Source organism: Aotus nancymaae, unplaced genomic scaffold (assembly GCF_030222135.1).
Source record: "Aotus nancymaae isolate 86718 unplaced genomic scaffold, 86718_ANA_hifiasm-v0.15.2.pri h1tg000003l, whole genome shotgun sequence".
NCBI lineage: Eukaryota > Metazoa > Chordata > Mammalia > Primates > Aotidae > Aotus > Aotus nancymaae.
In genome coordinates this window covers 42,507,893-42,530,799 of record NW_026988414.1, presented here as the reverse complement: position 1 = coordinate 42,530,799, position 22,907 = coordinate 42,507,893, and the positions used below count along the sequence as shown (strand labels likewise).

At 35.8% G+C, this 22,907-nt stretch overlaps 1 non-coding gene and 1 pseudogene across 1 annotated transcript; both read left to right on the top strand.

The window, feature by feature from the left end:
• LOC105718786 (zygote arrest protein 1-like) overlaps nucleotides 1–22,907 on the top strand; it is a 783,937-nt pseudogene that overhangs the window by 98,342 nt on the left and 662,688 nt on the right.
• Nucleotides 19,242–19,401, top strand: LOC135277467 (U1 spliceosomal RNA). The gene has a single exon (XR_010345072.1). It is a non-coding gene; the product is annotated as a U1 spliceosomal RNA (small nuclear RNA).

Here is a 22,907-nt window from a genome sequence, read left to right as displayed (position 1 = left end):
CCTAGAACACCTGGTATAGCCTAATACTCCTTGGCTACAAACTTGCACAACATATTACTGTACTGAATACTGTAGGCAATTGGAACACAATGGCAAGTATTGGTGTATCTAACATAGAAAATGTAGAGTTAAAATATGGTATAAACAATAAAAATGGTACACTTGTATAGGTCAGTTACCAAGAATGGAACTTGCAGGACTGGTAGTTGCTCTGGGAAAGTTCATGGGTTAGTGGTAAGTGAATGCAAAGTCGTGGAACATTACTATACACTACTGTAGACTTTATAAACACTGGACACTTAGGCTACACTAAACTTTTAAAAGTATTTGTCTTTTCTCAACAATGAAAGATTTTTCTTTCCTCAGTAATAAAACTTTAACTTGCTGTTACGTTTTTACTTTATAAACTTTTTAATTTCTTAACTTTTTGACTCAATAATACTCAGCTTAAAACACAAACACATTGCACAGCTTTGCAAAAATATTATCTTTCTTTATATTATTCCATAAGCTTTTTCTTATTTTAAAATTTTTTATTTTACTTTTTTACTTTTTAAACTTCTTTGTTAAAAGGTATGCACAAACATATGCATTAACCTAGGCCTACACAGGGCCAACATAATCAATATCACTGCCTTCTGCCTCCACATCATGTCCCATTGGAAGGTCTTCAAGGGCAATAACACGCATGGAGCTGTCATCTACTGTGATAACACAGCCTTCTTCTGGAGCACATCTTGAAAGACCTGCCTGAGGCTGTTTTACAATTAACTTCTTTTTAGTAAGTAAAAAGAGTACACTCTAAAATAATGATTAAAAGTATAGTAAATACAAAAACCAGTAACAGTCATTTATTATCACTATCAAGTATTTTGTAGTGTATGTACTTATGTGTGTTGTACTTTTATATGACTGGCAGTGAAGTAGGTTTGCTTATACCAGCACTACCACAAACACTTGAGTAATGCATTTAGAATGACAATGATGTCACTATGCAACAGAAAATTTTCAGTTCCACTATAATATTATGGGACTGCTTTCGTACATGTGGTCCATTGTTGACCAAATGTCATCGTGTGGCACATGACTGTATATCCCTTTTTCCCACAGTACTTGTTTTGTAATTCCTTTTAGTTTACATTAATAAGAGGATTTTTCTAATCTAAAATGCGTTTATTTTACCTAAATATTTAATATTTTCTTTTATCAGCTTTTACAAGGTATAACTTACATACGGTAAAATTCACCCTAGTTAATTACAGTTTTGCAAGCTTTGACAAAGCTTATAATCATATAATCATCACAATCAGGATAAAGAACAATTTTATTACCTTTCATAATTACCCTGTGCCCCTTTGTAATGATATATCTTGCCACCCCTAATTCCTGGCAACTACTGATCTGTATTCTATTCTATAGTGCTGCTTTTTTAAGGAAATCATGTAACTGGAATCTGAAGCATGTGCCATTTTAAGTCTGTTTCTTTCACTTAGCAAAATTCATTTCAGATTTATCCATGTTGTTGCTGTGTCAATTCCACTTGTTCCTTTTTTGCTGGGAAGTATAACATTGTATGCCTATGCCATAGTTTATTTATTACTCAGTTGAGTGGGATTTTGGTTGTTTTCAGTTTGTGTGGGTCTGCATTTGTACCCTAAGGGAGATTCTCCCCTTCCTCCCAAACGTAAGCCTTTTATTCTCTGGAAAGATAGAGGAGAATAATTTTGGTGAAGTTTTGTACTTTTCCAGCAATAGTTGCTGTTCCTTCCTCCCAACCCTGCACCACAAGGATGTTCTCTCAGATCACTTGCCTTGGCCCTGATCATCTTTCGAGCATTGGGTAAAATCTGTGAGAAAGGATCTGCAAGTAGCTGAGAACCTCCTTTGTGTTTGTGGTTTATGGGGGTTCTATATTTTCTTTCTAGCCCAGACTCAACCTTTGGCGCCTTTGTTAAACATTTACCTGAATTTTTATTAGCAGTTTGTATAGAATCTCTCATCTGTTCCAGGAAAGCAACCACCATGTCTTGTCTCTGTTTGACTGTACTTGTCTTCCTTAGATTTTAGGTTAGTTGTTATTCCTGTGATCACAACTCTTTGATGGGTTCAAGAAAAGTTCTAACTCTTTGGATTTACAGTGTGTTTTTTGTTGTTGTCATCTGTGTGGGAGTAATGCTCTATTCAGCTTTCTACAGCTGAAACAGGAGCCAGAAGAAAACTCAAATTCAAAACTTACATTGAAAGAATATTTCAGCCAAGTGTATACTGTCTTTCAACACTATGCATGCCATTCAGTTATTTTTGGCTTTCAGTATTTTTCATGAGAAGTAAACCATACTTCTTATCACTGTTAACCTCTATGCAGTGTTCCTTACTTGCCTGGCTACCTCTAAGATTTCTTAATCTTTGATTTTTGGCACTTTGACTAAAATGTACCTAGATTCGGTTTTCTTTTCATTTATTCTGTTTGGGGTTCTCTGATTTTCTGGGTTATGTGGGCTATTGTTGGTCGATAATTTAAAAAGAAAATTTGACTATTACTAATTCAAATATATCTTATTGCCTACTCTTTTCTTCATCAAGGACTCTATGTGCATTCATGTTAGATTGTTACATGTTGTGCCATAGATCTTGAATGTTTCATTCAAATTTTTGCTTTTTGCATTTTAGTTTAGTGAATTTCTGTAGAACTGTATTCTGATTAGTTTATCCTTTCTTGTATTGAAACAATGCACTGACAAGATTTTTGATAAAATTCTTTATTTCTGAAATTATGTTTTATTTCTAGCAACATGGGGCTTTAAAAAGTAGTTTTTATCTATCTGTTGAAATTCTCTATCTGTTCTTCATGTCATCCATTCCTAACACTGGCTAACATTTTAGCCAAATAATGTCTCTATTTAATAATTTTAAAGTCCCATCTGATAATTGCAATATCTGGACCACATTTTAGTTTTTTCCCCACTAACTATTTTATCTTTTGGTAACACATAATATTTGCTTGATATTTTTTGTATTTCATAATTCTTATTGCATGCCAGACTTTAAACAAAACCAGAGACTAAAGTAAATAATAATTATGCCCGGAAATGTGAAAGTGTCTTCTGTAATGGTGTTATTTTGGAGGGTTGAATCAATTTGTATACAAATGTATTGTTGCTTGACTTACCTTCATTGCACTACAGGTTTCAATTATTTTTTTGATGTGATATTCTGTTCATATCTTGTTTAGTGTGATGCCTGTAATGTCAAAGAGTTTTTTTTTTCCCTGTATTCTGTTCCTTCGTTAGATTTCAGCAAACACTGCATTTCTGCACCATAATAGGGTTCTTTTCTGTGCTTCTGTCCCCTTCCCCAATGGTGTGTGTGTGTGTGTGTGTGTGTGTGTGTGTGTTTGTGTGTATATGTGTGTATGCATGTTTTGAGACAGAGTCTCACTCTGACTCCCAGGCTGAAGTACAGTGGTGCGATCTTGACTCACTGCAACCTCTGCCTCCCAGTGATTCTTGTGCCTCAGCCTCCCAAGTAGTTGGGATTACAGGCATGTGGCACCACACCCAGCTACTTTTTGTAATTTTAGTAGAGGTGAGGTTTCACCATGTTGGCCAGGCTGGTCTCAAACTCCGGACCTTACAGGCATAAGCTACTGTGCTCAGCCCATATGTGTGTATATATATACATGTGTGTGTATATCTATATGTGTTCTTATCACTCTATATTCAGAAGTCTCATGTAGGGGAGAATTCTGCCTCAATATTAGGCAGGTCCTGTGTGTATCTGACCTCAGGTAGTCAGTGGGACTCCTTAAACATCCTTGCTCCTCCTCCAACATCAAACAGTTATGCACGCTATCTCCTTCATTTCAGCTCTGATCTTAGCTATTTCTTGTTGCCTTTAGTGTTTGTTTGCTCTTGGTTCCCCAGTTCTTTTCATTGAGATGTTATGTTGTTAACTTTAGATCTTTCTAGCTTTCGATGTGGGTATTTAGTGCTATAAATTTCCCTCTTAACATAGCTTTAGCTGTATCCCAGAGATTCTGGTATATTGTCTCTTTGCTGTCATTAGATTCAGAGAACCTCTTGATTTCTGCCTTAATTTCATTGTCTATCAAAGAATCAATCATTCAGGAACAGGTTGTTCAATTTCCCCTTGGTTGTAAGTTTTCAGTGAATTTCTTAATCTTGACTTATAATTTGATTGCACTGTGGTCTGACAGATTGTTATGATTTTAATTTTGTTTTCCGAGGAGTGTTTTACTTCCAATTATGTCATCAATTTTAGAGTAAGTGACATGTGGTCATGAGAAGAATGTATATTCTGTTGAATTTGAATAGAGAATTCTATAGATATCTGTCAGGTCCACTTGATAGAGAGCTGAGTTCAGGTCCTGAATGTCTTTGTTAATTTTTTGTCTTGATGATCTGTCTCATACTGACAGTGGGGTATTAAAGTCTCCTACTATTATTGTGTGGGAGTCTAAGTCTCTTTGTAGATCTCTAAGCACTTGCTCTATGAAAGTGAGTGCTCCTGTATTGGGTGCATACATATTTAGGATAGTTAGTTCTTCTCGTTGAATTGAACCCTTTATATGTAATGCCCTTCTTTGTCTTTTTTTTTTTTTTTATCTTTGTTGGTTTAAAGTTTGTTTTGTCTGAAACTAGGATTTTGGCCCCTGCTTTTCTCTGTTTTCTATTTGCTTGGTAAATTTCCCTCCATCCATTTATTTTGAGCCTATGTGAGTCTTTGCATGTGAGATGGGTCTCTTGAAGATAGCATTCCAATGGGTCTTGGCTCTTTTTCCAGCTTGCCATTCTGTGCCTTTTAATTAGGGTGTTTCACCCATTTACTTTTAAGGTTAGTATTATGAATTTGATCCTGTAATAATGATGCTAGCTGGTTATTTTGCAGACTTGTTTATGTGGCCGCTACATAGTGTCACTTGTCTGTGTACTTCCGTGTGTTTTGGTAGTGGCTTGTAGCTGTTTTTCCGTTTGCAAGGCAGGTATGGTGGTGACAAATTCCTGCAGTATTTGCTTGTCTGAAAATGACCTTATTTCTCCTTCACTTAAGAAATTTATTTTGGCCAGATATGAATTTCTGGGTTGGAAATTCTTTTCTTTAAAAATGTTAAATATTAGTTCCCAATCTCTTTTGGCTTCTAGGGTTTCTGCTGAGAGGTCTGCTATTAGTCTGATGGATTTCACTTTGTAGGTGACCTGGCCTTTATTTCTGGCTGTCCTTAACATATTTTCTTTCATTTCAACCTTGGAGAATCTATTGATTATGTGTCTTAATCTTCTCATGGATTATCTTACTGGGGTCCTCTGTGTTTCTTGAATTAGAATGTTGGCCTGTCTTGCTATGTTGGGGAATTTCTCCTGGATGATACTCTGAAATATGATTTCCAACTTGGTTCCATTCACCTCATCTCTTTTAGGTACCCCAATTAGTTATAGGTTCAGTCTTCTTACATAATCCTATGTTTCTCGCAGGTTTTGTTCATTCATTTTTATTATTATTTTTCTTTATTCTTACCTTTCTGTCTTATTTCAGAAAGGTAGTCTTCAAGCTCTAAGATTCTTTCCTCTGCTTGATCTGTTCTGCTATTGATACTTGTGATTGCATTGTGAAGTTCTCATGTTGTATTTTTCAGTTCCATTAGGTTGGTTATGCTTCTCTCTGAATGGGCTATTCTGGCTATCAGCTCCTGTACTGTTTTATCATGATTCTTGGCATATTTGCATTGGGTTACAACATGCTCCTTTATGGCAGCAAAGTTCATTATTACTCACCTTCTGAAGCCTACTTCTGTCAATTCAGCCATCTCAGCCTAGTTCTGTGACATTGCTGGAGATGTGTTGCAGTCATTTGGAGGAGAAGAAGCATTCTGCTTTTCTGAGTTTTCAGTGTTTTTGTGTCAGTTCTTTCTCATGTCTGTGGGCTTATCAGCCTTCAGACTTTCTGTTTGCTGCCCTTTGAATGAGGTTTTTATGGGGTCTTTTCTTTGTTGATATTTTTGTTTTTCTTCTTGTTTTTTGTGTCTTTGTTTTTCTTTTGACGGTCAGGCTACTCCACCATAGGGCTGCTGCAGTCTGCTGGGGGTCTGCTCTAAGGTGCAGTTGCCACAGTTTCTCCTGTACCTGGAGGTATCACCAGTAAAGCCCATGAAACAGCAAAGATGGCAGCCAGCTTTTTCGTCTGGAAGCTTCATCCCGGGTGGGTATTGACCTGTTGCTGTTCCATACATACCTGCAGGAGGTGACTGGAGATCCCCATTGGGAGGTCTCACCCAGTCAGGAGGAATGGAATCAGGGACCCACCCAAAGAAGTAGTCTGGCTGCTTTTTGGTAGAGCATGTTACTTCACCAAGGGAGATCCTTCCTTGTCCTGATCACTGTATTCTCCAATGCCAGCAGGCTGGAATGATTAAGTCAACCATACTGAAAGATGGTGGCCACCCTGGGAGCTGTATCCCAGTGAGAGATCAAAGCTCTGTCTGTAGGACCCTAGCTGTACTGGCTGAAACCCCTGCAGGGAAGCAGTCTGGTCATGATCTGGCAAGGCAGTTGTGCTGTGTTGTGATGAATCCTTCTTCATCCTAACCATCTGTATTCTCCACAACCAGAAGGCTGGGGCAGCTGAGCAGATGGAATAGCAGAGATGGCAGCTGCCCCAGGAAATTGAACCCATCTCAGGCAGACTCAACCCATTGCCATTGACTGGCTGGGATTTCAAGCCAGTGGGTTTTAACTTGTGAGGTGTCATGGAAGTGGGGCCTACAGGAAGATGTTGCCTGGCTCCCTGGATTCAGTTCCCTTCCTAGGGATAGGTACAAATGAATTTCCCACCTTACCCAGGAATCCTGAGGCCAGAATATATAAAACTACTGGGTCTCTATGTGTGCCTGAGTGACTACTCTGCCAGGACTCCACAGGGCAGTGTGTATCAGACATAAGGCCCTGGTGGTGTGGGCTCATGAGGGGATCTCCTGATCCACAAGTTGCAAAGATCTGTAGAAACATGGTTTCCATGGTGGGGTTGCACAATTACTCATCACTTCCCTTCACTCCTTGACTGGGGGTGGGTGTTCCTTTGGCTCCATGCCACTTTTGAGTGAGCAGTCCCCCAGCCCCCCACCCTAGTTTTCTTCTTTATCTATGGGTCAAGCTGTTTGTCCAGTCAATCTCAATGCAAGAATATAGGTATCTCAGGGAATCTAGATATTCCCTCACACCTTTTCATTACTCTCTGTGAGGGCTGCACACCACAGCTGCTTCTAATCAACTATCTTGTATTCTTGTCTAAATTTTACAGATTTGACCCTGACATTTTTTTCTTTAAATTGTTCAGTGTCCTTAGAGCCAGCCACTTTATCTTATATTCCTTGAATTATTTTTACCCATTATACAAGTCTATTATTGCAAAAACAAGGACCCCTCCTTCAAACTTGCTTTCGATCTGCTCTTTAATCATGGTTATTATAGGGAATACTTTAATTTTCTATTTCATAACTGTCTTGTACACCCAGCTGTCCATCCATTAATGAAAATGGGATTTTCATTGTCCTTAGTAGTGATAGCAGACAAGCTTGCATTTATTCCATTTTACTCCACATCAATGTAGTCTTGGTTTCAAAGGCTGTTTCTGGCATCTGAAACAATTCTCTTGTTTGCGTAGAGTTCTTGTTTCAGATGCAAGAAACAGCAAAATTGGTAGTATAACTAGACAATAAGACTTGGAAATTGGGCAGAAACCTATAGTAGATCAAAGGTGGGAATACATTTCAAGGTTATCAACAACAGCACTATCTCCTCTAAACATGTAATACATTAGCAAAGGTATAGAAGATTTGAACAACACATCTCACAAATTTGATTTAAGGAGCACATATAGAACCTTGTACCCAACTTCATCATAAAGACACAAGCAACATTTTCAAACCTGCAGCCTGCCTCTTCTAAAGGAGACAGAGAAGCCTAGTACTTGAAGTCATTTACAGGCCTTTTTCTCTTTGTGAAATTAAACAGGGAATAACAGATGTCAAAAAGTTCCTTGTACTCCAGGAGGATACATTATATTAGACTATGATACTTATAATTTTATATATAATCAGTACATATTATAGTTATATTTTTGTGGAAAAATGAGGGCATGAGCACTAGCTCAATGGTTAATTAGTTTCAATGACCAGTCTCTGGCATAAACAAATCCTTACAGAAACAAGTCACTTTCACTGTCCATCTGTAGCTAAGGCTCAACTAGAATAAAAGTTTACTAACACATAATTTTACAGATTATTTATAGATCAGTTATTTTAACCATCTTACTCCTATCTCAAATCAATTACAATATTAAAGTGATCAGAATATTATGAAAAAGGCTTTTCAACTTTGGACAAGCCCTATATTTGTCAAAATACCCAGTGTGTATATATAATATTTTGATTGGTATTGTGTCACAATCATAGTGATACTCTGTGGCATTTAATGACAGCCAGAACACCAATTTAACTTTTATGAGGCCTTTCTTCTTTATTTCTAAACCTTCTCTTTTGGTTTCAGGCATAACCAAAGTTCTACTTTGCAGTGTCCTTATACAGAAATTAACTACATTCCACTCAATTTGTTGAACATCAACTAATATTTAATGAGTACCCAGTGGCCACATGGTAGTGTAATAAGCATTCTTCCCTTTAAATGTCTATTTGTTCCCGGATTGCTGTGTTTTTTTAAGATGCTGAGAATCTTAGCAGTTCACAACATGAAAAACATAATAGGCCCCTTATGAAGAATTAACACTCTCTAAAATATCCCAGAAAAGGAAAAAAAAAAAAAAAAAAGAAACATCATGCCTTTGAATGTTAATAAATACCACAGTTGTAAGTTCTTACAGAGTTACTCTATTTTTCAGATTTTGAACAGTGTTTGAATAGGTCCAGCATATCAAGAAGAAAAGAAAGTGAATAATGGAAGCACAAACTCTGCACCTAATATTCATAAAGTTTACTAAGTACTTAAAGGAACTGTGTATTCCACGTCCTGTGAAACTAATAGATGCAACATTTTTGCAGGGGTGAGGTATATCATTGATACAAACAATGGAACAATCAAGCAGAAATAGAATTATTTTGTGAAACATAAATCTGAATATATTTTCCAAAGATAAAGGTCTGACAAACCTGGATATAGTTGGAGCTATGACTTCTTTCCTTGGTGGTAGAAAGGGGTGTGTGTGTGTGTGTGTGTGTGTGTGTGTGTGTGTGTGTGTGTGTGTGTAGGGGCCAGGGGCTATTAGCAGATACAGGAATTCTTTATACTCAAACTGAAGTATAATGAGTATACTCATTATACTAAGAAAGTATAATGCTTAGGCTATGTTTATCTAAAATAACGTATTGGAAACTGATGATGTGCAGTCTAGATAAGAAGAGTACCAGAATCTACCTATTAGTAGGGGGAATTGCAGATGGTCATCTACTTTACAGATCAGCAGGACTGAGCCTAGAGATCAGCGTTAGGAAAACCTGGACAATAGGCAAAATATTTTAAATATTTGTTGGTACATTTAATCTGATGGGTATAATCCTGTTGACATATCTAGTTGGACAGATCTATATGTGCTAGATTCATTTGTTAGACTTTCTGACAGGCTTTTGTTTGCCAGAAGAAATGTGAAAACATTCAGCATAGGTAAGAAAAAGCCACGTGAGAACCACACATATTCCAACAGACAGTGTGCTATCTGAGAGGCAAGAAGATAACTTTACCAGGAAAGAAAATGGCCGTTTTATGAAAGCTATTAGTCCTTACCACCCTACTTTCTTCTATAAGAAGCAATGGAAAGTTCTTTTTTAAATATGAGAGTAGTTACATCCCTGGTCTCCAAGAGCATGGAGACTTCTGTAGTAGGTCTGATCAGATGCAGGTGTGAAGGATATGTACCACTTTCAATACCAGTCATAGGGTATGCCACTTGAGTTTTAGAAGGAATTTGAGTCAGATTTTCTTCAGAAAGAGTAGTCATCTGACATCAGGTAACGAAAAGTAAGGATATGTTTTGCATTTTTCATTTAAAAATGTATTGGTGCTGCTGAGTGAGTTACATATATGTCCTCCAGTACTTAGAATCAAATTCTCTGTTTTCCTCAATGTAAAATAGATGTGGTTTCATTGGTACAAACTAGAGGTATGCCTATAAAGACTCAGTGTAGAAATTTACCAAAGTTGTATCTGTGATAGTAAAAGCTATCATCATTGAGCACTGTTTGTCAGGTATTTCTCTCAGCACTTACATAACTTATTTTATTTAGTCCTCTTAATAGCTCTATGAATGAGGGGCAGACATTATCCCCTTTATTACAGATGAAGAATTTGAGGCTCAGCATGTTCTTTATGCAAATAGTCAATGGTGGAGCTAGGACTGGAATGCAGGTCTGCCTAACTCCAAAACCATCAAACTTGCCACCTATTAATTTCTTTTGTAGGATAGGATTTGTGTATATATATGCTTTCCTGGACGAATAGCATTATTGAGAGTAATGATGAAAATTGTGATGATAACAATAATGATGATTTAAAAAGCTGCTCTTAATTTGGGACTTATGTGCCAGGAACTGTGAGTACATTCTAAATATTATTTATTATGAACTGAATGTTTGTGTCTCCTTGAAATTTGTGTGTTGAAGCCCTAATTCTCAATGTGGATGTATTTCAAGAGGGGGCCTCTAAAGAAGTAGTATTTAAGGTTAAATGAGGTCACAGGTATGAAGCCCTGATACGATAGGATTAGTGTCCCTATAAGAAGATCCAGCAAACAGCTCACTCCCTCACTCTCTGCACACTTGCAAAGAAGAGGTTAGAAAAGCACATGGAAAAAAGGCAGGACTCTGCAACGCTGGGGAGTGCCCTCAGCAGACAGCAATCCTGTCAGCATTTGATTTTGGACTTCTAGTCTAGAGAACTGAAAAAGTAAATTTCTGTTTGAACCATCCAGACTATGGTATTTTATTATGGCAGCCTGAGCGGACAAATGTTTTGTTATATTTCATTCTCACAATTCTTATGCCTTAGGTATCATTATTTTCTCAATTTAACAGACAAAGTAACTAAGTCTTAATTATAAGCTGTCATAATTAGTGAGTTAAAGAACTAGAATTTGACATGGATCTTTCTAACTCTAAATCTTATGTGCTTTAAAACTGTGACACACACTTTGTTCTCATTTTGAGGAATCTTAATATATATTGGCCTACTGAGAAGTCCAGCAGAAACCCAACCCCTTCACAAAGTGCCTTGACCCATGGGGAACAGTAATGGAATCATTTTAGAGAATACTATTTCCAATATGAGTTAGAATTTTATAGTTACTGATTATAAAAAATTTCTTATGGAAATATATTCCCAGAGATACCCTGAAAATAAGTTAAAGAAGACAATTTGGCTCACAGAAACTTGTTAAATTCATAATTTATTAGTAGTGTCTCAAATGGAGATAGAACATGTGAATTACTGAATAGAATGAATGAGCTTCTGCACTTTGAACAGATAGTAGTATACTATTGAAAATCAGGAAGACCACCTGCCAGACAGTTTTTCAAATGTAAAATAGCTGCACTGTATGTCTATAATTTCATTAAGGCTCAAATACATTAAACTTGGGAAAAGGTGAGTTATTTTTGAAGATATTTTCAAATTAAAATTTGCAAGTACTCATCTGTCAGAAATTGGTAGAGTTTCAAAGTAGCCAATACCACAAACCCACAAAAGAGCATTGTATAGACTGTTTATTCTACAGAGTTACCATAACCACTGCCATCATCACTTGATAGGGATGTGCAGAATTCAAAGAAGAGAAAAATGTGTAGTAAATTTTCAGTGACTAGAAGAGAGATCCATGTCTTAAGTAGAATCCTCACATCTTCTTTTGTCATATATATCATATCCTATTTTAATCTACCTGAACTGTTTTTGTTTTTTAACAGATTTATTGAGATATAATTTATATACCAAACAATTAATCCATTCAGAGTGTACCAGTCAATGGTTTTTAGTGTCTTCGCAGAGTTATTCAACCATCACTACTCTCTAATTTTAGAACATTTTCATAACCTCCAAAAGAAACCTACTTATTAGTGGGCAGTCTCTGTTTCCCCACAACCAACTCCCTGCCTCTCAACTCTAGGACACCAGTAATCTACTTTTTTTCCATTTTTTTTTTTTTTTTTTGAGACAGAGGAGTCTCACTCTGTCACCCAGGCTGGAGAAGTGCAGTGGTGCGATCTTGGCTCACTGCAACCTCCACCTCCATGGTTCAAGTAAGTATCCTGTCTCAGCCTCGCTGAATAGAAAGGACTACAGGCGAGGGCCCCCCCTGCCCCACTGACTTTTTTATTTTTAGTAGATATTGGGTTTCACCATGTTGGCCAGGCTAGTCTCCAACTCCTGATCTCAAGTGACCCACTCACGTCAGCTTCCCCAAGTGCTGGGATTACAGGAGTGAACCACCACATGTGCTATAATCTCCTTTATATCACTTATAGATTTTTCTGTTCTGGATATTTCATATAAAACAAATTATGTGATTTTTTTGTGACTAGCTTTTTCCACTTAGCGTAAAGTTTTCAAAGTTGGTCCATTTGTTGTATATATCAGGACTTCATTCATTTTTATGTATGGCAAGCCAAATAACATTTCATTGTATGGGTATACCACATTTTGTTCATTCTGTCATTGTTTGATGGATTTAGGGATTCTTTTCACTCTGGGCTATAATAATAATCTTGCTATGAACATTCACATACATGTTTCCATATGAACATAAGTTTTCATTTATCTAGAGTGTTTATGTTGAACTACAATTGCTGTGTCATATGGTAACTATGTTTCAATAAACTGTTTAATTATTTTACAAGCAGCTTTACTATTGTACACTGCTACTAGAAGTATATGAGGGTTTCAATTTTTTTACATCCTCTTTAAAACATATTATTATCTGTCTTTTTAAATAAAATCATCCACACAGGTGTGAGGTGATATCTCAGTATAGTTTTAATTTGCATTTTGATGATGACTAATGATGTTGAATATCTCTTCATGTGCCTTTTTCCATCTATCTTTACTCTTCAGTAAACTTTGTCTCTTGTCCATATTGTAACTGATTTTTTTTTTTTACTATTGAGTTTTGGGAGCCTTTATGTATTCAAGATACTAGTATATCTGAAACATTGACTTTGCATCCTACAATCTTGCTGAATTTGTTTATTAGTTCTAGTTTTTTTGTGCATTCCGTAGGATTTTGTATATGTAAGGTCATGTACTTTAACAAGAGAGATCATTTTACTGCTTCATTATCAATCTTTAATTTCCCTGGCAATTGCTTTGACTAGAACTTAAGGTAAAATATTTAATAGAAGCAGCAAAAGGAGACATCATCGTCTTGCTCCTAATTTTAAGGAGAAAGCATTCTGGTTTTTACCAGTAAGTATGAAGTTAGATTTGGATTTTTCATTGATATCCTTTATAAGATTGAGGAAATTCCTTTCTATTCCTAGTTTTTTTTTAATGAATGAGTTGAATTTATCAAATGCTTTTTATTCATTTCGATAGATGTTAGTTTTTGTCCTTTATTTTATTGCTATAATGTATTCTATTTATTGACATTTGGATGTTAAACTACCCTTGTATTCCTGAGTGGAGTTATACTTTATTATGGTATATAATTATTTCAATATATTTCTGGACTTGAATTGCTGGAATTTTGTTACTGAAACTGTTCTTACCCAGGTATTTAGTGACTTTATAATGGTCAAATGTTGAAGTGTGATAGCATCTGTTCATTGACTTAGCATCTGAGATCATTCTACATTGTCCTCTAATATTTTCCTTTTCTCCTTATCATGTGAAAAACCATCAATCTTTCTGGTCTTTCCTCTGGTTTTGCCTTTTTGTGTTCTCTCTGTTCTCATCTATTATAGATAGCACTTATCTTTATATCTCCTATATAGATTTAAGGTCTCCCAAAGTTAGGTTGTTATTTTTCTCCATTTTCCACAGTGCCTATATGTGAAGACTTTCAAACTGTTCCTTGTCCCTTTTCTTTTCTTTCTTCTATTCCCTCTCTCTCCTTTTCCCTTTCTCCTTCCTCTTTATCTGCTATAATCCTCTCCACCTCTTTATTTTCCTTTTCCTTTTTCTGGCTAAATAAGTGTGTGTGTGTGTGTCCGTGTGTGTGTGTGTCCGTGTGTGTGTGTGTGTGTAATAGCCTATCTTCTTTCACAAAATAATTGACTGAATTTTAACAGATGTAGGAAGAAATCCTAAAGGAAAGTTAAAAATCACTCATATGGAGAAAAGAATATTAATGTGAAAAAAATGACAATGAAAACAGACAGTTTCCTATTTAAACACTATAAACTATGTATCAGTGTGTCTTGGGAAGAGAAAAGTAAAGATGGGAGTAAAGGAAGATACCTTAGAGTAGTTTTCACTTAATGAAATGTCAGTGAGTAGAATTAGAGAGGGCAAAAGAGTGAGAACAGTCCCTTTTATCAATCAGATTAAACACTTAAAATATTTTAGGACAGTGTTTCCCAGATTGTGCTTTAGATATTAATATGTGTTGTGGGGTAAACCAAGTGATATGGTCATTTAAGTCTAGCAATTCCTGTGTAAAGTGAAGCTAAACAATATTTAGAGATTCTAATAGATTGGCATATTGCCAATATTAAATGATCAAAATAGTTAGTATTTCTCAAACATATTTAAACATGAGCCACCTGGAAAACACTGTAGCAGTCACCTGATGACTGAGACATGCTTAGATTTTAGATGGGAAATATCCAGTGGCCCCACCATTCAGAAATGTCAGGGTACTGGATGGGATGATATGGTAGCAAATATATTTTTTTAAATTTTCTTGATACTTAAGTTTTGGTTCAACTATTATAAAGTTAGACCATTAGGTAAATATAATAATGTGATGATTATAGATTGTCTTATCTGAAACTAGTTCCTCAGCATTTAAACTTGCCTCTTAGCCTCCAACTTATAGTTTTAAAAATAAAGAGTATAAAATATTTTAAAGCAGCAGTATCACAACAAATACTTATAAAATAAAATGTGACTTAAGGCCAAAGCAAAAAATAAATTGTATATTTATTTGTTAATGTAGTAGTTAGATAACAAAGTCAGCTGGCTGGTAGGGAAATATTTGCAATATCAGATATATAGGTACTTAAAATTCTGCAATAAAACTAGTATTTTTAAAGAAATTTTCTGTGAAAATTTCATATTGATAGTGCAGAAGGCACATTTGTTTCATTGACAAATTTAATTTATCCAAAAAATTATATGTATGAGAAAAGAATGAAAAATGAAATATTTATTAAGAACTGCTTTTGTATTTTTAGAGAAACAATTCATTTGTCGATTACTAATGACAATTATACTGCATTATATCATTTAAAGTTTTAATTGGCTAATAACTATTATAAGCTTATGTTGTCTTAGACGAAGGGGTTTCTGTAATGGCATTGTGATGTTTAATACTGAGTGTCAACTTGATTGGATTGAGGAATACAAAGTATTAATCTTGGTTATGTCTGTGAGGGTGTTGCCAAAAGAGATTCACATTTAATAAATAGGCTGGGGAAGGCAGATCCACCCTTAACCTAGTGGGCACAATCTAATCACCCTCCAGCGAATATAAAGCAGGCAGAAAAACATGAAAGAGACAGGCCTAGCCTCCTAACCTACATCTTTCTCCTATGCTGGTTGCTTTCTGCCCTTGAACATCAGACTCCAAGCTCTTCCATTTTGGGACTTGGACTGGCTCTCTTTGCTCCTCGACTTACGGATGGCCTATTGTGGGACCTCGTGATTCTATAAGTTAATACTTAATAAACTCTCCTTTCTCTCTCTCTCTCTTCCTTTTCCTTATTAGTTCTGTCCGTCTAAGAGAACCCTGACTAATACAGGAATAATGCAGGACAAAAATATAGGTGGAAAATGTCTTTTGGGTTGGGTGAAAAATAAGTAAAACTTCATTATAACTAATAGCGTTATATCAAAAATAAGCTTTTAATAAATTAAATATAATCTTTACTTATTAAAATTAATATTGTTTTTATTTTTCATTTTTTAGACCTGGGTCCTCAATCTATTTAGTTAAGTGGCTGCATTCTTCCATCATAAGTGCCTTTTCATATGTATTCTTACCAAGTCATCTTTTAACTTCTGCCTTCTATCTGAAGGCAGGTTGTTACTTCAATGCAGTATTCTTCACATTCACATTTGTTTCTGAGAATTTTTGCCCATTTCCCAAGGTTTTTTCCCAATCACTTACTCCCTAAATATATTCCAGCCTTCCTGGTTTCTTCTGATCTGCGAGGGCAGAGGGAGTTACTATGAACCCTGGGCTATCATAGCACCCTCTTCACATCTCAGTTACTGCACTTACACCTTATTACAGTTATTTCCTAAATAATAGCCTATCTTCTTTCACAAAATAATTGACTGAATTTTAACAGATGCAGGAAGCGATCCTAAAGAAAAGTTAAAAATCACTGATAAGGAGAAAAGAACATGAATGTGGACAAAAAGTTCAGTGAGAAAAGTCCAGTGTCATGGTATTTTTAATGGTTAAGTCTCTAATGGAACTCAGAGTTTCCCTCAGAGACAGTATAAAAGAGGAATATAATCATTGAGAAAATATTTTCATAGCACTTGATTATGAAGTAAATTTTTCATGTGGTATTGCTTATACAGTGTTTCATGTGGTACTGTATAAATATTGATAAGAGAATGTCAACAGTAGTTAGGAGACAAGTATGTTGAAAAAAATACAATGATTACTTTTGTATAATTGTTTCCTGTATATTTTATACTTAAAAACTCAAAGCTCAACATCAGTATGTGTGTGTAACTTAACAAAATAATTTTACACAGAGATAAGCATATACATTCAGAACTATTTTTTAAATATGAAGTATGCACAATAGAGTTTTATAATTCTCTGTTAAACATGCCTGTCTTTTGCATTACCAAAAGAAAGCAGGTGCATTTTAAATTTCCTTATATCTAGTTACAATAACAAGGTCAGTATCAGAGACATAGAAACTACTACATGAATTCCAGCATTTTCTGTTTGAATAAATAAATAAAACATATTGTCCAAAGTTGGCCATTACACATAGTATCTATGGTTCTTTTTACACTTTGAAGATAAAATGAAGATTGCAAGCTCGATAGCAAAACAGGCCAATTTTGATTTGCACATATTAATGTATGATCTTACACACACACACACACACACACACACAAGTTTTATTTTCACTCTTCAACAATTGGTTTAGTGGTTTAAATTATACGACATTTACCTCAACTCTGCTTGTTGATTCAGGTCCTTTCAGAGCAGTGGTGCCTAGGTACCTATTTGTATTCATTTGTTTCCATGTTTCCTGGAGTAACAGTTTGTTCACAGATCCTATTTGTTTCTTGAGCTCTTCTTTTCTCATTGTTATGTTTTGTGTGGTCAACTACACTTTATAGGTTTTCCCATTTGGGTTATCTGGCTTGGAATGGTGAAATTTTAACATCTCAACCTTGACTGAAAATTTTCCTTGTTCCACTGAAATGGAGTTGAGTTTTGGTGAGATGATATTAAATATGGATTGGCTATAGCTTTGTCTGCTCTTGTACACTTTCCACTTTTCCTAGATAAAAAGTACACTAGGTTGTACTTTGATGCCACAGAATTAATGACTAAATATTCACTGTGTAGTATTATAAAGGTTCCTTGGCATAATTGGGATCTTAAACACCCTTTATGACATTTCCAGCCAAAAGGTTGTGTGGAATTCAAAATCTCAGCATACCTATTCAAATTCTAGGGAATATGAAAGCATAATGGAAAAAATTGAGGACTTAAATGTTCTAAACCACTTCAATAAGTTAATTATAAAATGAATTATTGAGTTAATGTACACTTTACTTTCATGCAGAACCGTTTTCCTTTAGTATTTCCTAATGATTCAAAAAATTTGAAAAGGGCAGATTTTAATGTTAGCATTTTAACTAATAGATTCTATTTTTCAAGCATGGGCTTCATCTAGCTGTGGATAGTAGGGCTTTCCTACCTAAAAGATTTTCTTAGATTAAAAACTAAGGTGTGTGTGAGCCCCTGTAATTATGTAAAAAGGTCCTGTCCCTCTGCTCTATTGATCTCTATTGCATTTACAGACTTCATCATGGCAATATATTCATTTGTTCCATTTTCTTTTCTCATTAGGTCTTTAAATTCATTAACAAAATGCTGTAGCATTTAGAGCTTTACATATGACTTTTTACAAAGCTGTATGACTGTTGGGAAAAGCTGCAAAGGAGAAAAGACTTACAGAGTGCCTACATAAATTGGTTATGAGTAACATATAAACAAGGAACAACAAACTGCGGAAGGCCGCAAGAGGCCTCTGAGGAGGAAGGCCTCTCCATGCCTCATGTTCCAGTGCAGGGGGTGACCTAGACTCTGTTACCATAAACATTGTGCTCAAGGACGTAAATCCTTTCATAGCACTATGACGTAGCCAGACTTGTAGGCTCCTTGTAAGGCCGGCATTCCATCAGCTGTACATAGATAATTAGCTAAAGATAACCACATGTTCTTGTTTTGTAAAACTCCCAAACCACCACTGATATCAATCTTTAGAATGATAGACCAGTTCCATCTCACTGATTCAGTTCTGGCTCACTGATTCACTCCACCATCACCCTCTCCCCACCATCACTCCACCCCTACCTTATAGATCAAAGTGATTGTAACCAATAAATAGTGTGGATGATCAGAGTTTGAGGCCTTCACTGTCTCCTCCAAAGTAATTTGTGATGGCCCCCTGGTCCCACTATCTCTCTTAATCTGTCTTTTTCTCATTCCTTTGTTGCCACCAAACATGGGGTACCCACAGGTGATATAGGGCTGGTTCCCTACATTCTGGTACCCAATATGGGGCTCATGATTCCCTACATTCTGGCACCCAGCATGAGGGGCTCATGGATCCCTACATGCAACCTGTTTGATATTCTCTATTTTACTGGCAGTTCAACTCAAATACACACATATACATAGTTGAGTTACACAACTGTGATTTAATTAAGGCAAAAAAGGAATTCAATAAGTCAGAACCAGTTTTTAAGTAATAAAATTAATATTTTATCAAGATGAGAAAAGGGAATAAGAAGACTACCACTATGCCTGGCAGAGAAGATACCATGATCATGAAGGTGGTTTTCCCAGAGCGAGGCTTATCCATTGCACTCTGGATGTGCTGACCCCTGTGAGTTCCCCAAATGTGGAAAACTTGATTGCATGATTTCTGGTAGTGGGGAACTGCGTTCATGCTTTGCCCCCAAAAAATTCTTTTATTAAAAAAAAAAAGACTACACTATATAAATGGGCTAAAACATGTAAGTAGAATTATTGATCTCCATCTTTGACCTGAGTCTTTTGTATTGTATTCATTCATTCAACCATAAAAATCTTTTTTGAGGCATACTCAAGGCAAGGATTTCTGGAAATTAAACATCAATTCTTCCAATTCCAGAACTTCAGGAAGCTGTAATCTCTTAAGTGAATAATAGACACATAAATATCTACAATATTTGATAAAGATATAAATAAAGTTCTACAGATTTTAGAAAATTAAAAAGAGTATTCCAACTGAGGGAACAAAAAGCCCTCTAGAAGGGATGGAAATTGAGTTAGAAAAGACTGGGAGAATTTTGATAAATATTAGTAGAGGAAGGCATTCTAGGCAATTGGAATAGCTAGAGTTTAAGTATAATGGGAGAAACATAGCTTTTTGGTTTGTTTTACTTTTTCATAAACATTTTTAAAATAAGAATTATTTTGACTAACTAAATTAAGCTTCTTGACGTACAGAATACAGAACTGAAGTCTGTGAATGCATTTTCACATTTTCAAGTTCACTTAGAATGTTTGAAAATAAAAGAATCATATCTGGGGCATAAAGCAAATTTTACTAGGTGGTTAAAACAACAAAAATTTATTTCTCACAGTTTTGTAGTCTGGGAAACACAAGATCAAGGTGCCAGCAGACTTGATGTCTGTTGAATCCCTATCTCTTACTCACAGAATGGCTGCCTTCTTGATGTATCCTCACATGGCCTTGAGAGAGATCATCTGTCTCCTGTGTCCTCTTAAAGGGGCACTAACCCCATTCATGAGGTCTTCATTCTAATGACCTAATTACACCCCAAAGTCCCACTGCCCAATCCTATAACACTGGAGATTAGGATTACATATATGAATTTTGGGGGTATAAAGTCAGTCAGTGCATAGCACCTGACATTAAAAATTTGTCTTTTGCTTTCCTCTTTAGCCTTATATTCAACCACTTTAGTGCTCCATTTCTTCCTATAATATCTGACATAAAATAATCACATATCACTTTTTATAAATTATTTATGCTTATTGAGATATAATATACCTCATAAAATTCTGTCAGTGTCATTTCCAATTTAATAATTTTAGTGAAATTGTACTACCATCACTGCAATTCAGTTTTTCAATAATTCCATCACTCTAAAAATTATGTTGATACCATTTTAAATTAATTTCTATTATTCATTTTAAATTAATTTCAGTCTTAGGCATCCTTGGTCTGATTTTCAGTCTGCATATATATTCTGTCTTTTCTGTATATTTCTGTAATTTAAATCATACAATACAAAATATTTTGAATCTAGTATGTTCTTGAGGTTCATTATTTGAGGTTCACTATTGCGTCTTTTTTATTGCTGAACAGTATTTCATTGTATAGTATACAACATTTTGCTTATTAAATCAACAACTGATGAATATTTTGATTGTTTCCAGATTTGGGCTGACATGAATTATGTTACTAAGAATATTTATTTACAAGTTGAGGTGTGGACATATGTTTTTATTTCTCTTGGGTAAAATACTAGGAGTAGAATTGCTGGGTTATAGAACAGATTTATGTTTAATTTTAAGGCTGCAGTCCCCAATGGTTTTGGCACTAGGAACTGGTTTTGTGGAAGACAGTTTTCCATGGATTGAGCAGGGACAGATGAGGGATGGTTTTTGGATGAAACTGTTTCACCTCAGATCATCAGGCATTAGATTCTCATAAGGAGCATGCAGCCTAGATCACTCACATGCACAGTTCACAATAGGGTTCCTGCTTCTATGAGAATCCAGTGTCACCACTGATCTGACAGGTGGTGGAACTCAGGTGGTAATACTACCTTGCCATCTGCTCACCTCCTGCTGTGCAGTCAGGTTCCTAACAAGCCAAATACTAGTACTACTCCATGGCCTGCGAGTTGGGAAACCCTGCTTTAAAGAACTAATAAAACGTTTGCCACAGTGACTATGCAATTTTACATCTCTGCCAACAATATATGAAGTTTCCAGTGTCTTCACATCCTAGCCAGTACTTGTACTTGCTATTGCCTTCTTTATTATAAATCTTCTATCACACATGTAGCATTATTACATTGTAGTTTAATGTACATTGTTTACTAAGGAATGATATGAAATGCCTTTTCATTTACATACATCAGCTACTTGTATAGCTATGGTGAAATGCCTTCTCAAGCCTTCTGTCCATTTTCTTGTTGAAGTTGTTTGTCTTATTGAGTTGTAAGTATTCTTTAAATATTTTGAATATAAGTTATTCATGAGATATGTTATTTACAAACATGTTCTCCCTGCCTATGGACTATCTTTACCTATGTTTTTGTCCAAAAGTTTGAAAATATGAGTTCTTACATTTATACCTAAAATGTATTTCATTCTAATTTTTGTGTATAATCTTAGAAAGGGGTGTGAAGATTTTTGTTGTTATTACTGTTTTTAAATTTGGCTATTCAATTATCTCAGAACTATTTAGCAAAAGGACTCTCCATTACCTATTGAATGTCTTGGCATCTGTGTTAAAAATCAATTGACCAGAAATATATAAGAGTTTATTTCTGAATTATCATTTATTTTTCATTTACATGTAAGCCTGTCCTTATTCTACTATCACATTGTCTTCATCAGTGTAGTTTTATAATAAGTTTTGAAATCAAAGTCCTCTAGCTTTGTTCTTTTTCAGAGTCATTTTTCCATATCTTTTTAAGTCAACTCACTGAATGTGGTGGCTCACGCCTATAATCCCAGCACTTTGGGAGGCCGAGGCATGTGGATCACGAGGTCAAGAGATCGAGACTACCCTGGCCAACGTGGTAAAACCCTGTCTCTACTAAAAAATACAAAAATTAGCTGGGTGTGGTGGCACACGCCTGTAGTCCCAGCTACTTGGGAGGCTGAGGCAGGAGAATTGCTTGAACCCGGGAGGCTGAGGTTGCAGTGAGCCGAGATCGTGCCACTGCACTCCAGCCTGGTGCCTGGTGACAGAGCAAGACTCTGTCTCAAAAAAAAAAAATGCCTATGAATTTGACACATTTTGGGAGGAAAGCTACTTTAAATCCATTGAAACTTTCAATTTATGAACATAAAGGATCTGTTTATGTCGTTAATTTTTCTCAGTAAAGTTTTGTAGGCCCCATTTATACAAATTGTTTATTCTTTTATTCAGTTTATTCCTAGGTATATTATTCTTTCTTTTTTTTTTTTTTTTTTTTTTTTGAGGCGGAGTTTCGCTCTTGATACCCAGGCTGGAGTGCAATGGCGCGATCTCGGCTCACCGCAACCTCCGCCTCCTGGGTTCAGGCAATTCTCCTGCCTCAGCCTCCTGAGTAGCTGGGATTACAGGCACGCGCCACCGTGCCCAGCTAATTTTTTGTATTAGTAGAGACAGGGTTTCACCATGTTGACCAGGATGGTCTCGATCTCTTGACCTCGTGATCCACCCGCCTCGGCCTCCC